Below are 17,039 nucleotides of genomic sequence, written 5' to 3' on the forward strand. Positions count from 1 at the left end.
TGTAAAATTTTGTGCGCTAACATTTGGATGCCGTACTACGTATTTATTCTGAATTCAGAATCATCATTACAATTCTCCCCTTAACAGTGCCTCCATTCTATGTCTTCCAAGAAAAACGGAGGCAGATAATCCAATATGTTTGCGTCCAAAGCAAGTTTTGGCTTTCATGCTGACACTAAACTACGTCTCATTAACTGACTTTTTTAGAGATGTGCTGGTTGTACTGCCTAAAATAAACATGTGTAAAAATCCTAGCTCTACAGTTGCATAAAGACATGAGCATTTTACTGAGGCGCAAATGTCAAAGAGGAAATATCTGAGAAGAGAGACATGACACGAAGCCCTGCAGATGCTGGATACTAATCTTGTGGGACAACTGGTCACACGTTCATCATTGCTCAGCAGCAAACAGATTGGTCTGTGGTTAAAAATCCACAGATAACTTTTTTTGGTTTTACTGTTGCTCCCAGCAAAGTCAGCATCTTAGGGTTGCCCTGCTGGCAACTGGTGACACCAGCAAGACCAGCACGAAAATGCATCAAAACCAGGACAGGGTAGTGAGCCTGTTTGTTAGTCTATGGTGTTTAGTTTTTATTTTTCCACTTTTCAACAGAATCTCTGCCAACAGCTAGTTGGCATTTTTACTCTTGCACACACAAACATACACACTCAATGAGCTAGAGACTTGAAGTGCTATTGCCCTTATATCTGTTGATCTGATGGACCTATAATGGAAGTAACGGACAAACTGCTATAACCTTGAAGGCTGATCTAAATTATTGAGGTAATACAATATCTCGGGAACATTGAACTCAAACTGCAGCATTGCAATTTGATTTCAAACATTATTTCACTGACGCTTGGCAGGTTAATGGAGCCTGAAATGAGTGTGGAAATAATGGCAAGCTGATCTACTTTCCTAGCTTGGCTTTGCTTTATTCTTAGCTTGACATGCATTTTCTCCTATATCATCAGTGTTGGCTATTTTCTAACGCATCTCCCAATTTCTGTATTTTCACAAGTTTGGCCCTGTAAACCGGTTAAACAGAAAAGACTGGCACTTTGTTGAGAGCATCAAGTTGTAATTTGGCCCTGTTGTCAAGTTTGTCTTTGACGTGTTATTAAATTGACCTCAAAACATAAAAAGAAGTATGAACACTGAAAAAGAAATGGAATGGAAAATGTGCAAATGGTTGGTGCCCATCTCTTTATTGTATTCCCACATCTTCATTGTTTTGCTGGTCCTGAAGTAATTTTTAATATTTAAAAAAAATCAGCTGTTTTGTCCATTTTATTAAAATTATAACATAATAATATGGGTCACATTCAATAATAGGAAAAAATGACCGATGACACCCGGACACAGCAGTAACTTCGAACAACTCATTAATATTTTCTTTGCAGGACGAGGTCATCAGTTAAGGCACATCTTGGATCCCAATATGAAGCGCGCCTTGCCAAAATAATGATAATATGGAAAACTAGCATAGGGAGAGTGGATATCTACTCACAACTTTTTTACAGCCATGTTTCCTTTTAAAAATTATTATTATTTTTTTGCTCCTGTATCAGATTTCTCTCCTGACAAAGACCGTGAAGATTTATTTCTTGCTGTCGTCGTCTTAATCGGTCAGGTACCAAACGGTTGCCTGCACTGTTCTTTTAGCGTAATTGCATTTAAATTTGTTATTTATAGTAATCTATTCAGATGTGATGTATCTGTCGCTCCATGTTACAAGAACCACAAATCATTCACTTTGGCTTTTTAACCAAGACTTGGTAAATTTGATAGCAGCAGTCACTCAGGAACACTGTTTATTCCCGCAAGTAGCAATTTTTAACATTACATCAGCCCTTAAAACACACCCACATTTATCTACGCTATCTTGCTGTCACTCACGTTACACCAGTGAGACAGAATGAGTCACTTCACGAGCCATCCAGAAGCTCAAATCTCTTTCCACGCTTGGCCGAGTGTCACATTGATTTTCCTAATGGCGGTCATGTGTGGATACTGCTACCACACAGTCAAGGCATCATCTAACTATTGCAAGTGTGTATGTGGAAAAAGTGCCCTACATCATGACGGATAACTTCTCTTGACTTTTTCTTTTCTTTTTTATCTCCCCAAATGTTCTTCTATTTGAGGCTCTTTACCCAGTTGTAAGAACCATAAAAGTTGTTGAAGTGTAATATTAGTCTACCTTTGCTCAAGGTACAAAAAGTGTGACTCCGATTTACTTGTCATAAGTCTTGTGTCCAAATATACTACAGTAGTACTGAAAGTGCTGGTTGTGAAACGGGTTGGTTTGGACATAATTTCTGCTACTTTCCATTTGAAATTTGTGCCTGTGCAATAGCTTTGAAACGCATCCCGACTTACTCAAGCAAAAAACTTTGGAGCTGTGAATGCTGTTCTGAGGAACTACACTGTGCTTGAACATTACTGCAATACAGTGGTGCCTCTACATACGAACTTAATTCATTCCGGGACTGTGCTCGTATGTCGTTCTTCTCGTAACTCGAACGAACGTTTCCCATTGAAATTAACTAAAAACAAATTATTTGTTCCAACCCTCTGAAATAACACCCAGAGTGAGAGAGGGACAGAGAAGGGGGGGGGGGACTTTTTGCACACATTCTCTAGAATGGACATCTTTCTAGGTGGACATGCTTCTCGCTAACACCGTGAAGAAGATCTTCCCCTCTACGTTCAGCCGGGCGATGCTTCTGAATTGGCCTATTTATTTGGAATTCGCTTCCTTTGGGATGAGGACCGCTACAGCCCTTTGCCACTCTGATGGAATGAACTGCTTCTTCCAGGCAGTTCTCATTAGGTACCAGAGTCGCTCTAATACCTGGGGGCAGTTTTTATATAACTTGTAGGGGACTCCATTAGGGCCAGGTGCTGATGAGGGCCTTGCCTTCTTCACTCTTTGCCTAACTTTACCTAGCTTGGGGGGCATGACGTTAAACTCAGCCGTCGGTGGTGAGGGCCAGGGTATGTACCCTGGTGTTCCTAGTGGGACGTCTCTTAGTTCATCGCTGTACTGCCTTCTGACATGGTGATTCATTATCTCCCTGGTGTTCTCGATCTTTCCGGACTTCTCCTCCAGCAGTTGTCTGGCGTGCTTGAAGGGGTCCTTGTAGAAGCTTGCTCGCTCGCTCTTTCTGCTTCAGTTTGATACGCTTGCTGATGCGTTCAGCTTTGCGAAGCCTGGATAGTCTTTGCCTAACCTCTTCCCACAGAACTTTCAGGCCCTCTCTCTCTGACTCGGTTGCCTTCCTCCAGTTGTCGGCGTCTTTGCACGAGCTGTGCGATCTCCTTTCCCCTCCTCCCCCTGGTCTTCTGCTTGAAGGTAATTTCACCGAACCTGTTTCTGCAGGTCTGGTATATTACATCCCCAAACAGGTTAAGCTTGGCTTTGACACCTCCCTGCAACCTTTCCTCCAGGGTCTTGATCAGGTCTGTGTCCAAAGAGCGCCATGTCTCTGCTTCGTTTGATTTTGGCCATTTAATCTTATTCCTTCTTGCTGGTTTCTTGGTCTCTGCTTATGGCTCTGTTCTGTGTGAGATGGCTGGGTCTCTGTGTTCGCGTGGGGGCTCAGCCTCTGCCGAGGGGTTTTCTTCCTCTGCGCCTTCCCAGCTTTCAGCAACATTGTGTCCTTTGGCACTGTGGTTTTCTACCTGGCTCCTGGTCCCTCTTGTCTGACCCGCTGCCACAGTGCAAGGTCGCTGTTGGCCTCTCTGATCGCACTTAATCTTCCCCTAATTTACCGGGCCAGCCTAATTATGAAAATTTTGCAATAAGATTAATTTATGTAACATTATGCATGGTTGAAACCAGTGACATAAAGAAAGCGAAGGGTCCATACACCAGAGGGCGTATAACAGTAATCTAGACTCTTCTTTATTGTGACCTTTATTGTTCATCTGTCATTTTTTTCAGTTTTCATAATTGCAACAGATGTTGTAATTTATGATAATGAACAAAAGCTAATAATGCACCAACAGGATTTGAAAATGGAAAGAAACATGTAGTTAGGTCCTTAAAATTTCTACTTCTCCGGGAGACATTCTTCCTTATCTTACCAAATTTTTGTCCAACTAAGAGGCATTTCTTGTCAAGCATTTACAGCAACATGATACTCCATGTATATTTTTCCTCCTATTTCACTGGGACTCAAGTGACTCTACAATGAACATAGCCGTGATGCAACTATGACATTTGAGCAGCTTTTGCTCTTTCCGCACGACTGACAACGTTTCCACAGTTTGTGTTGCTGAAGCTGCAGTATTTAAAAAGCAATCACGTGCGACAAGTGATATTCCAGCTTCGGCAGCACCCGCAGAGCTTTGACTCATGAGAAGGCTGCATAGTTTGAACACTTGAGGGAAAGAGACATGTTTGGTTTAAGGATGTTTCTGCTCAGAGTAGCACAATGTGTTTATACTAGCGGTCTTTTGGATTATTGTAGGGTCTAGCAGAAGCACATGCACTCTTATACACGCTAAAGGAGGAAGTGACCTACTTTTCCTAAATGGTACCAACTGTTCAAGACAAATGGACTGTGTCACCAACTAAAGAAATCACGTGCCATTCTTTATTTGCTCGTGTCTGAATCAGTTTCAGAAATGTTTAGTGTGATAATTGGGATGACAAAATAAAAAAGTAACTGCTTATAACAAGAGGTGGCCTGGTGGACAAGTGGTTAGCGCGTCCACCTCACAGTTCTGGGTTCTTGGTACTCACTGTGTGGAGATTGCATGTTCTGCCTGGGCTTGCATGGGTTTTCTCCGGGTATTTCGATTTCTGCCCACATCCCAAAAACACACAGGGTAGGCTGGTTGAATACTCTAAATTAGAGCTGAGCGATAAAACGATAACACTATCACAGAATAATTTTTGTCAATGATAATATTAAAAACTTTCGACAAAGATTCGGTAATTTTAAACTGCAATTACACCACCCGATCACCACAGAGAACGGGGGCGCTGGTGATGAACACTAGTTCCAGACTAACCCCAGAGGAGAAGAGAATTATGGGGAAATGTTTTAGAATGTCAGCAATATAGGCTAACACAGAGCATGAACGCAAAAGGACAATAACACGGCCAAAATAAACGATTATGAAATGCAGGACAACACCGAGCCGAACCACTAAAATAGGGGTCGGGAACCCTTTCGACGGAGAGAGAGCCATAAACAATTCATATTTTTAAAATGTTATTCCTTGAGAGCCATACTCTGAATGTAAAAGTCAACATACATGAAAATGTGTGCCTTTTTTAGTCACTTCACCAATTTGAAAGTCTCTGAATTCTCTGTTACGCTGTTGCTAATCAATGAGAGTATCCATGCAGAAGCGTGTAATGGAAAAAAAATTATAAGGCGCTAGAGGTCGTGTCAATGCCACAATGCTGACGTAACGCCCCTATTCGTGCACTCTTACCAGCAGTTTTCATAGTTCACCTCACAGGTTAGCAGAGAGCCATATGCACCCATCAAAAGAGCCACATGTGGGTCCTGAGCCATAGGTTCCCTACCGCTGCACTAAAAGATCCAAGTGAATTCTCCCTGGTGTTTTCCTTCTTTTTTATTTATTTTTTAATGCCTCGTAAATACCTGTGCGCAAAGAGCAGCCTTATTGAAAATGTCCTTAACCCACTGTCCTCGTTTGAGGACAGCCTGTAAAATTGTTCCTACTTGATATCAAGGTGTTTCCTCATTTTATAAAAATGTTTTGAAAACGTTGCAAAAATCTAAAACTTGTTATCTTAGGTTAAAATGGGTTAAGTTCATTCATTCATTCATTTTCTGAACCGCTTTCTTTTTGTGAGGCTGAAAATAGTCTGCTTTCCAATGGTAATGATGTCTTCATTTGATTATTTTATCTATTTCATATTGCACAGCAACTTTTGGTTTGAAGGTAAATTTATAAAAATAAAGAATTGCTGAAGGTTTTATTCTTTACTTTTCATAGTGTAAGGAGGGAGTTGTCATGTCTTTACTGCACAACAGAAAAACAAAAATACCTTTTAAAATCATCATATTTCATATTCTTTTTTCTCATAAACTAAGGTAACATAGTTACTATCATGTTTGAATAAGCCACCATTTTCGGGTGTTCCTCGCCTCGTGCAGAGAGTTAGCTGGGATAGGCTCCAGCACCCCCTGGACCCATGTGAGGATAAGCGGTTCAGAAAATGAATGAATGAATGCTTGCAACAATTTGTCCATATTTCACATAGTCAGAATCTGTCTTAAGTCGTATGTCTTTCAGTTTTGTCTATCTAGATCAGGGGTCTCAAACTCAATTTACCTGGGGGCCGCTAGAGGCAGAGTCTGGGTGAGACTGGGCCGCATCAGGATTTCCACAAGAAAAGCGCTGATAAAACATTCCGTTATCAAATATCTTTATTTTTTTTACAAAAAATAATGAATTAGATAAATTAACTTAAAGATGAATAAAAAATCAATCAATCAGTAATACAAAAATAAAATAATAATAATAATGAGAGATATACACTGGCTGCCTAAGTAGAGAAAATGAATTATTTTTATTCCGTTTCAAATGTCTGTATTAACAGCTCTTTAACCTTTAACTTTCTGAACTTGAATGGAACATTGAATATGAAATATTCTGAACACGGCTTCTCTTGCCTACTCCTTGCTGCTAGAGACCTGGCAGCGCTTCTTCTCACATAGCTGAGTCACATTTGGCTTGAGGGAGGAAGCAGTGGAGACCCTCAGTAAAGCTTGAAGATGCTCATCAGTAAGTCTGGACCTGTACTTGGACTTATTGAAGTTCAAGGTGGAGAAGAGCTTCTCACACAAGTATGTGCTCCCAAAAAGGCACATGGTCTGCTTGAACATTCGTGAAAGTTCAGGGAAGCTGGGGGTCAACTCTCTCAAAAATTGCCCAAGCTTGTCTGCTTCTCCACTCACCTCCTTGAACTTGGCTTTGAGTGCAGAGTTGCACTGCAGGTCAATGAGCTCCATTTGAAGCTCAGGAGGGGCATCTTGCACATCAAAGGAGAAGGGGTCCGCAAAAATTTGAAATGTGGCTTTGTGTGTCTTGAAGTCTGCAAATCTGTGATCAAATTCCTCCTGTAGCTTCGAAATGGCCTCAACATACTTCTCACCACTGAATGGTGTGCCTGCATCCACGAGAGCCTTGCATGCTGGGAAATGGCAAAGGTTTGTCTGAGAGAGCTGGGCTTTCCATAACACAAGTTTAGTGCAGAATACTCTCACGTTGTCATAGGCAGCACTGACAAGTTGCCCCTGGCCTTGTAGCTTCTTGTTCAGTACATTAAGCTCATGTGTGATATCAACAAGAAAAGCCAAGTCCATGAGCCATTTGGGATCACTTAGCACAGGAACAGCAACCCCATCTATCTCCATGAAGTCTTTTACTTCTGCTCTCAACTCAAAAAATCTCTTCAACACGTTTCCCCTGCTGAGCCAACGTACCTCAGTGAAGTAGCGCACATCCCCATATTCTGACTCCATTTCCTCTAAAAAAGCACGGAACCTTCTGTGCTTTAAGCCCCTGGATCTGATTTGGTTGACGCATTTCACAACGACAGACATCACATTGTCAAACTTCAGGCATCTGCTGCAAAGGGCCTGCTGATGTATAATGCAGTGCAGAGCTATGGCCTCCTCCACACCCTCCTCTTCCAGTTTTTTTTGAACAAGTGCTACCAGTCCATTCTTCCTCCCTGTCATTGATGGGGCTCCATCGGTTGTTATTCCAAAGCTCTTCCATGGCAAACCGGCATTCTTAATGGCATCACACAGCTGGTGAAATATTTCCTTCGCGGTGGTCTGGCCATGCATTGGAATTACTGTGAGCAACTCCTCCATTACTTTAAAATTGTCATCAACACCACGGATATATATTGCGAGCTGGGCAGTGTCTGTGATATCTGTGGTCTCATCAAGAGCCACTGAATATACACTGAAACATTGTGCTTTCTCACACAGTTGATCATAAATGTCACTTGACAGGTGAGAAATGCGCTCTGCCACAGTGTTGGCAGAAAGGCTGATGTGGTTGAACAGACTTTTCTTTTCTGGACAGACAATATGTGCAGCCTGTAATATGCACTTTTTGATAAATTCACCTTCTGTGAATGGCTTTCCTGCTTTAGCAATCAACTCACAAACGGCGTAGCTAGCTTCGACTGCTGCATTACTGTCTTTGGTAGCCTTCTTGAAGAAATCCTGTTGCCACAGAAGACATGTTTTAAGACTGGCAACCTGGTTGGCTCTCTCATCTCCCTGGTATTTTTCGTACTCCTCAGCATGTCTCGTAGTATAATGACGTTTCAAATTGTATTCCTTGTGCACCGCAACTTTTTCAGTGCAAATGAGACACGTCGGAGTTCCCCTGTGTTCAACAAAGAAATATTGCACGCCCCACTTTTCTTGAAACTGTCTGTGCTCATCAACGACCTTTCTCTTCACGCCAGGCTTTGAAAGAGACATCTCTGGGGCTCTGTAATATGTTTTTCCACTTGGAATGAGTCTAGGGTTGATCTTTCACGTTCAGTCGCGCGGGTTTGTGGAGCATGCGCACTTTCGCTCTCCGTTTCTCCGTTTCGCTCGCGAAGATGGCTACACTGACACAGGCTGGATCACGGATCATAGCGCCTCATTCAGTTGTATGCTGAGAGCAGCGGAGGAGTGTGCAAGCCGAGCGGAGTGATCGGCTTCACGGCTTCTCCTCCGCCCAGCTGATTGGAGGAATGAATGAGTGAGTGAGCGAGGCACTGGACAGCCCGGCCGATGTCCCGCCCTCCAGAGCCGTATACCTCACCGTGATTGGTTCATTCAGCTCCGAACACAACAAGTGTCATTCATATCAATCTTACGGGCCGCACGAACATTAATCTTTCATATTAAGACGGGGGCCGCAAATTATCGTCCCGAGGGCCGCAGTTGGCCCGCGGGCCGCGAGTTTGAGACCCCTGATCTAGATAGAACTTTTCCCATATGAGGGGGATTTTCCTGGGAAAGTCATATGGGGAAAAAAACTGCCCTAATAGTAAAAGCATGTTCCGTTCCTATTTCTCTAGTTTTCTGTGTGCACATTTTATGAGTGCAGATCCTTTAAACAGTGCAGGCATTGTGTTTTTCCTCTGATGATTAGAAGACCTACCTCTGTGGAAGCAGGCTTCCTGTACGCAGAAGGGACGGTCATGAGGAATTGGGAGCGTGGGGGCCGGATGTGTCCAGTTCGAGGTCACTTCTAGTGTCACATTTGAGCAGGTCCGTGAATGCGTAGTAGGACCTTAAATGTGGAGAAGCAAGCAAGGACAGTGAGTGGAGTGCGCTAACAAAAAATGACTATGGCAGGAATATCAGAAATTAACAAAGACTTGAGAAAAATCAAACCTGACGGGGAGGAGGTGGGGAAACAAGGATCACGGAACATAGGCATAACAACGCAGACGATTCGACAAGGACTAACAAACACACAGGGTTGAAATAGACAGACCTGGGTAGACGAGACAATCAGAAGCATCTGGGTCACTTAAGAAAGCCAGCAGGCAGGAGATACACCAGGGGCAGGGAGATGACAGGTGAACTCAATGGGCAATCACATGGACAGGTAACAAAGGGGAAAAAACCATCTCATCTCATTTTCTGAACTGCTTTATCCTCACTAAGGTCGTGGGGGGTGCTTGAGCCTATCCCAGCTGACTTCGGGCCAGAGGCGGGGGAAACCCTGTATTGGTGGCCAGCCAATCGCAGGGCACAAGGAGACAAACAACCATTCATGCTCACACTCATACCTAGGGCCAATTTAGAATGTCCAATCAGCCTACCATGCATGTCTTTGGAATGTGGGAGGAAACCGGAGTACCCGGAGGAAACCCACACAGGAGAACATGCAAACTCCACACAGGTGGACCGACCGAATTGGTGGCCAGCCAATCAGTACAAATCATTGGCTGCCGTTGATGGCAGGGCTAGTCCTGTTATCACGATATGGCCTTTTTTTTATTAGTCGATATCAATAATTCATTCATTCATTCATCTTCCATACCGCCCGTCCTCAAAAGGATTGTGGGGATTGCTGGAGCCTAACCAAACTGTCTTCGAGCGAAAGGCAGTCTACACTCTAGACTGGTCTCCAATCAGTCGTAGGGCAAACAGAGAGACAGACAACCACTCACACTACCACCGAGTGGGAATCGAACCCAGACCATCCGCACCAAAGTCAGGCGGAAGAACCACTGTACCATTGGGTGGCATTTTTTTAAAAGTGATGTACCAGTCTTTATTATTGGACACACAAGTGGGTGGACAAATAGATTCAGGTTGCAGAGGATGGCTTCGACCCATCAACCTCTGGGTTATGGGCCCAGGTCGCTTGTGCTGCTATATCGATAATTATCACGATAACTATCACATCTTTTGTCCTACAAATTTGAAACTTCAAACTTCTGAGAATAACTAAATATATTACTTTACTTGCTATTCAATTATGAAATTAAATAGGTTTCCTGATTACATATAAAATGAGAATGTAAAATATGATTTAAAAAAGCGTTTTCCTGGTTTTGCTGGGCGATAAGAGAAGACAACTCCCTTAACACTATGAAAAGTAATGAATAATTAAGCCTGCAGAAATTTTGACAGGCATCTTTATTTGTAAAAATGTACCTTCAAAACTGCTGTGCAATATACACACATTCATCTTCCGTACCGTGCATCATTGTAAATGTTGTGGGGGTTGCCGGAGCCTATCCCAGCTGACTTTGGCCAGTCAGCCGTAGGGCACACAGAGAGACAGAGGACCATTCGCACTCACAATCACCTGCGGTAATCAAGCCCGCACCTGCCCACACCGAAGTGAGGCGAGTGAACCTCTATACCAGGGGCCCTCAAACCGCTCCTCGAGGGCCGGTGTGGGTGCAGGTTTTTGTTCCAACCGTTCTAGCATAAACAGTTTGACCAATGAGATTTCAGCAGAAAACAAGAAGCACCTGACTGCAATCCACTGATTGCACTTGTAGGACACCAGATTGGTGAAAAGGTGTCCTCTTTATGGGTTGGAATGAAAACCCGCACCCACTGCGGCCCTTTGTAGAATAGTTTGGAGACCACTGCTCTATTTTGGCCATTAAAAAAAAAGTTGGATGAACTTAACCCATTTTAACCCAAGTTCCCTTCCGTGTCTTTGTTTAGAAGAGGATATGATGTGGAACGCTGCAGAGTTTCAGTAAATCGTGTTTGCTATCAGTGTGCCTCGCCTACGTTCATAAGTACAGATAAAGTACACGGCAGGGAGACTTCACTTGGATCGTTTAATGTGTTGGCTTGATGTTGTCCTGCATCTCGTAAGTGCTCATTTTGGCTGTGTTTTAGTCCTTACACTTTCATGCTCTGTATGTGCCGCACTATTTCTATCCCTGATAAATGATGAGCTGTTCCTCACCATCTTCTTCGTCTCCTGAATGTTGGTCATCAGTGCCCCCATTCTTTTTGGTGTTTAGGTGGTTTAATTACCGTCTTCTATATATACTTCTCTCTACATACCCTCCTTACAAGCTGGTCTGTCTGATAGTGGGATTTTTTTACAGGTCATCTTTTTGACGGAGAAAAAAAATCATTCTGCAAGAATGCTAATAGACCAGTAGAGGGCAGAAACGTTTCATTGTTACAGATTTTCCCTCCACTCTTGAATTGCTACTGGTTTAGCTTGTCAAAAGTGTCCAGATTTGTCACAGTAAAGGGTTGTGTACTTTGCACTGCCCCTCCAACCTCAGGCATGTATCATTTTGTATTAAAGAAGATGGTGCTGATATTTATTCGCATGATATCTGGACACATAGATCCTTATCCTATCGTACCGTGGACTAACTGTATTTTTAGCCGCTGGACATTATTTGACAACATATCATCCACAAAAACAATTGATAAAAAAAGACACATTTAAGGCAGGTCACACTTTGTAAGCGAATTGGTGTTTTTCCACTGCATAGTATCGCCTCTACTGACATCATATTTTATTTATTTTTTCACTATGAACTAATACCATTTTTTTAGAACAAGCACCATAGAATACATCTGTTTTCACACATAACAACAAAAGTCAGAAAATGAGTTTCTCCTGCAATAATTAGAAGGAAGGGGGCTATTGGTCACATTAAGAAAAAAACAGAATTAAAATGGGCTGCCTGCGCAAAGTGGACAACATTGAACTACTATGATCCGCAAAATTGCTACTTGCTACTCTTGCTACTGTCACAATGAAATTTCCTGAATACAGGATGAATAAAGTTATCCAATCCAATCCAATTCAATCCAAAATAAATGTGGTTCAGATGCCTTTGCTGTGTGAAGAGAAACTATTCTAGTGGACGATTTTTATCTCCATCAAATCGTTGCTCTATTCTGTGTGTATTAATTTTGGCAGCCTCCTCTACCCCCTCCACACCTTAGTGCACACGCCATAACTCTCATCACTTTACAGTCATAAGACCCTGAACCTAATGAGGAGATGAGAGCTACATCCACACAGATGGATCCTGTTCCTTTGGCTCACTGTGGATTATCTTCCGCAGTTTTTTCAAGTTTTTAGCTTTTTCCTCCCCACTCTTACTGAAGCCCTGATTCCCAAGCACTTTAAATTGTTACATGATGGTGAAAAGAGTCTGTATGCACTCATCTGCTTTAACATTTGTCACTTTTCTTTTTCCTAAATTAAAATTGTAATTTATTATTTTCTCTTTAATCACCTTGTAAAACAAAGTATAATTGTTTTTTTTCTCCACGTTCAAAATATACACAAACAATTAGACCTACTGGCTCTGATTTGCATGATGGCTAGAAGTGTTTCCAAGCTATTCTCTTAAAGGCAAAGCACTCATCACCACCAAACCTTTAAAATTGCTTGCTAGCTCACATTATGAATCACTTTGTGCATCTCTTAATCAAGTTCATTGAAGTCTCAGGTAAGAGTTCTCTGACTTCGGTGCAACTCTTTACTTTTTTAGTTTCGCTGTTGGGTTACTTACAACTTTTGTTTATTTTAGCCTCGTACAGATGGAAAGTGTTTTCCCTTTTCAATTAATAAAACGACAGTGAACTTTACTAGGTTAGCTGAGGTTACATTAGCTTGCGTTCTGTGTTCTAGCAGTTATATTTTCCAATCTATCCTTCACGTTTCAGCTATTATAACACAATTGAGGAACTTTGTCTTAGAATGGTACTCACATCCCGTTGTTTCGTTCTTTTTGCTCTTTACTTGCATAATGTAATCCTGCGTGTCTCATTTGCTAATGATGACACATTTTCTTGCCTTTCTTGCGAAAAACACTCACAAACTAGACAGTATATGGACGTTTCACAATCATGTTAGTCCTGTAACGCCCTACTAGATTTTGCCTACTAGTTTGGATGGGTGTTGCAGAATGAGGCTCAATTCATACTGAATCACCCTCCAAAAGGATTTGTCAAAATGTTTAGGTAGTTTATGGCCGCGTTTTGGACATAGGGAACATTGAACACCAGTGTTCCCATTTTAATGCCATCCCTACTTTCACCCCATCGGAACTATTTATTTCCACTCGCCACGTTTCTATTTCACTCTGCTGCACTGTAATCTCCGCTGATCCGTGCGTAATCACAAGCCATCTGGGCACTGCAGGCGGAGATGAGCCTGCAGCTCATCAGATGACCAAACCCACGGTTAGTGGACGCTTGCTCATGTGCATGCACGTGCTCTCGCTCTTTCACATACAACCATGGTCACACCTTCATTATAGGTTAGTCGTCGTAGACATGACTTTTTGTTGAGATTTTAGCTTTGATTTTAGTTGTGTTGACCGTGAGATAAAAACAAAAACATGTTAATGTGATGATCCACAGAATAGGTGTGATTTAAAACGGTGAAATATGATGATTTATGTAATGTTTGGATAAACCGGTTTTCAAATTTTCTCACTTTGCGCTACAAACTTGTGGTGTCCCGATCACGTTTGCATACCTGTCAACTTATAAGTTTTTCACGTATTTTATACATTTTTGATCATTTCAAATTGTGTATGCCGTATAACCTCTTTTGTACAGGAAAAAAAATGTTAAAAAAAAAAGTACGTTGTTTGTGAAACCGATCTCGTCTTCCCCATTTCGGCTCTAATCCGGATCGTCTCGGTCACTGGTAGCAGACGAAAACGTCATCGTCGATTGCTAATGTTTGAGCATGATATGCGAACGCGCGTCAGTCACTTCCACCTTTTCTATATATAAATATAGCAAGCAATGTGCCAAACAGTCAAGCTGTCAGCGACATACAGCAACATCTACAGAATCTTGAATTTGCTGCATACAAAATGCCACTAACTAATTGGGCACTCCGTCCACTTTAGGGAAAATTTTAGACTTTCAAGTGCGCCCTATGTGAGTAAATATGTGCCGCATTGTGTTTGTATGGTTTATTATCGCTTAATAAGGGGAATTGCAATCATTAATAAGGGCAGCGGCAATTGGCTGAGGTTGACAGGTGTGCGTTGACATACCAGGGTATTATGACCCACCTTATTTTGAGGATCTACCGATAGGGAGTCCAAGTTCCGATACATTAGCAATATTGTATTAAGGAGAAGAAAATAGACACACCCATTTTTTATAGGTGAACAAAACTATGAAGTGCAGCAGTAGTTTATACCAAGTAACAAAAACTAAATAGTGGTACTTCTACTTACGATTTTTTTGACTTATGAAAAGCCTTAATGGAAGAAAAAAAATCCAAGTTACAAAGCAGAAAACATTATCAAACATCCCCCGAAATGTAATTACCCTTCCTTTACTAAGTATTCATTCATCCATTCATTTTCTGAACCGTTTTAACCTCACTTGGGTCGCGTGTGGTGCTGGAGCCTATTCCCGCTGACTTCGGGCCAGAGGCGGGGGACACCCTGAATCGGTGGCCAGCCGATCGCGCAGGGCACGAGGAGACGGACAACCCTTCACGCGTAGACTCATACCTAGAGGAAATTTAGAGTGTCTAATCAGCCTACCACGCAAGTGGACCGACCTGGATTTGAACCCAGGACCCCAGAGCTGTGAGGCCGTCTTGCTAACCGCTTGCGTCGCCGGGCCAAATCCCAGTATTTTATTTTGGAATTTTTGTGATAGAGTTGCTTTCCCGCCGCTGACTTCGGGCCAGAGGCGGGGGACACCCTGAATCGGTGGCCAGCCGATCGCGCAGGGCACGAGGAGACGGACAACCCTTCACGCGTAGACTCATACCTAGAGGAAATTTAGAGTGTCTAATCAGCCTACCACGCAAGTGGACCGACCTGGATTTGAACCCAGGACCCCAGAGCTGTGAGGCTGTCTTGCTAACCGCTTGCGTCGCCGGGCCAAATCCCAGTATTTTATTTTGGAATTTTTGTGATAGAGTTGCTTTCCCGCCTTCCAACACTCCACTGGCCTCCCATTGGCTAGGGCAAGCTGCATCTCCGTGATGCCACAACTGAATTTAGCGTGCTTAAGGTGGGCATTAGAGCCAACCCGTGAAGGAGTAGTAAGGGATTCGACAGGAGAGAATAGCACGCTGCTTTTTCATCTTTTTCAGGGACTATGGTGGTTCACATGCGACCAGCATTGAGTTCCTGTTTTGTGTGCCCTCGACCCTCGTTCGTCACGGATTTCTTGAAGTGTAACATAATTTTAAGTTGTTAAGTTGTGTATTTAGCTGCATTGTTCGTTTGCTTACTCGGCACTTGCAATTCCACCCCATGGGAAAATATCTTTTCATTTCTTATTCATTCTAATGTCTTACTAATTTTCTCTTTTTGTTGTTATTGCATACATACAGACACACATTTGCAAACAAATTTCATACGAAATTGTCGTAATTTTATAATTGTTAAATTTTTTAGTGGGTAGTATTATAGATCCTGGGAGGTATTATTCTAATTTAATGTAAAATTTGTCCCTACTTACGGAAGATCCAAGTTAGAAAACCACTTCTGGAACTAATTACATTCGTAAGTAGAGGTACCACCGTATCCTATGTTTTTCTCTTTTCAGTTGTTCAGCAGAAAATGGTCTAATTTGCAATCATTTGATCGAATCCACTACAAAATTGACAGAAATACTATGATGTTGTATACGATGTTATTTAACTTGTGTATGTATAAGTAAAACAATGTATTAATGGAAAAATAGATGCACAAAAACGTCATATACCGGTCGGTCAGCAATACTCGTACAATAAAAAGCACACCGCAAATTATGCAATTTTTTTTTAGATAATTCCAATAACGTCAATAATCCACTGTTAGCTGTAGCTTGTCATCTTTCTCCTTTTTACCTTTATGTACGCCCACATTCAACACCTTGCCTCAGGCTTCAACATTCTTTCAACATGGGGCTACTTTGGGAATATTGTAAGCTAATTTACAAACATAGCCAGCACCATTCTTAAGTGTACAGTTCTATTTTTTTGTTCCTTTTTTTAATTACAGTAACATTTTACGGATTGATCATGCAAGGCTCCAACCTTTTTGTAATGCAGATAAGGCCCTGCTCCTTCCTGCAACACCTATTAATAATGAATTGAAGGATTCTCTTGTGGGTGAAATATTAATGGCTTCATCTATAAAGTAGAGCTTTGACTCCCCTGGGAGGCAGGGAAAGATAGTGTGCTTGTTTGTATAATCTAGACGTCCCTGTGATTTTTGGGTGCTCAATGTTTGAGGAGCTTATGTCAAGTTGGTTTTTGGCACAATGGCTAAATATGCTTCAAATTCAGGGGCAATTAGAATTGACATTTACAATCACTAATAACCCTATTCCATCCAAAAGGGAATCACATGCATTACATTTTTAAAAATCTTTAATGTGATAATAATCACCTCCTTAGGTTCTTATCAAACTGTTTACTTGAAAAGAATGTGTGTCAGTGACCATAGTAACAGCAGTTTTCTTGACCTCTTGCCTGCTCAGATGGGCTGTTTTGTCTTGCTACCGGTACGACCTTCAGAAAGATAAGAATGAAAACTAGC

The 17,039-nt window shown here is 42.0% G+C and overlaps 1 protein-coding gene and 1 long non-coding RNA gene across 2 annotated transcripts in view; one reads left to right on the forward strand and one right to left on the reverse strand.

Annotated features, from left to right (window-relative positions):
* Positions 1-17,039, forward strand: part of fgd (faciogenital dysplasia) — a 55,454-nt gene that overhangs the window by 3,481 nt on the left and 34,934 nt on the right. The gene's annotated exons all lie outside the window — the stretch shown is intronic.
* On the reverse strand, positions 4,627-9,507 carry LOC144076163 (uncharacterized). Its single transcript, XR_013300756.1, has 3 exons — positions 9,409-9,507; positions 9,173-9,304; positions 4,627-4,814 (listed from the first exon to the last, which is right to left on the reverse strand). It is a non-coding gene; the product is annotated as an uncharacterized LOC144076163 (long non-coding RNA).

The sequence above is a fragment of the Stigmatopora argus genome, chromosome 1 (genome assembly GCF_051989625.1).
Source record: "Stigmatopora argus isolate UIUO_Sarg chromosome 1, RoL_Sarg_1.0, whole genome shotgun sequence".
Lineage (NCBI taxonomy): Eukaryota > Metazoa > Chordata > Actinopteri > Syngnathiformes > Syngnathidae > Stigmatopora > Stigmatopora argus.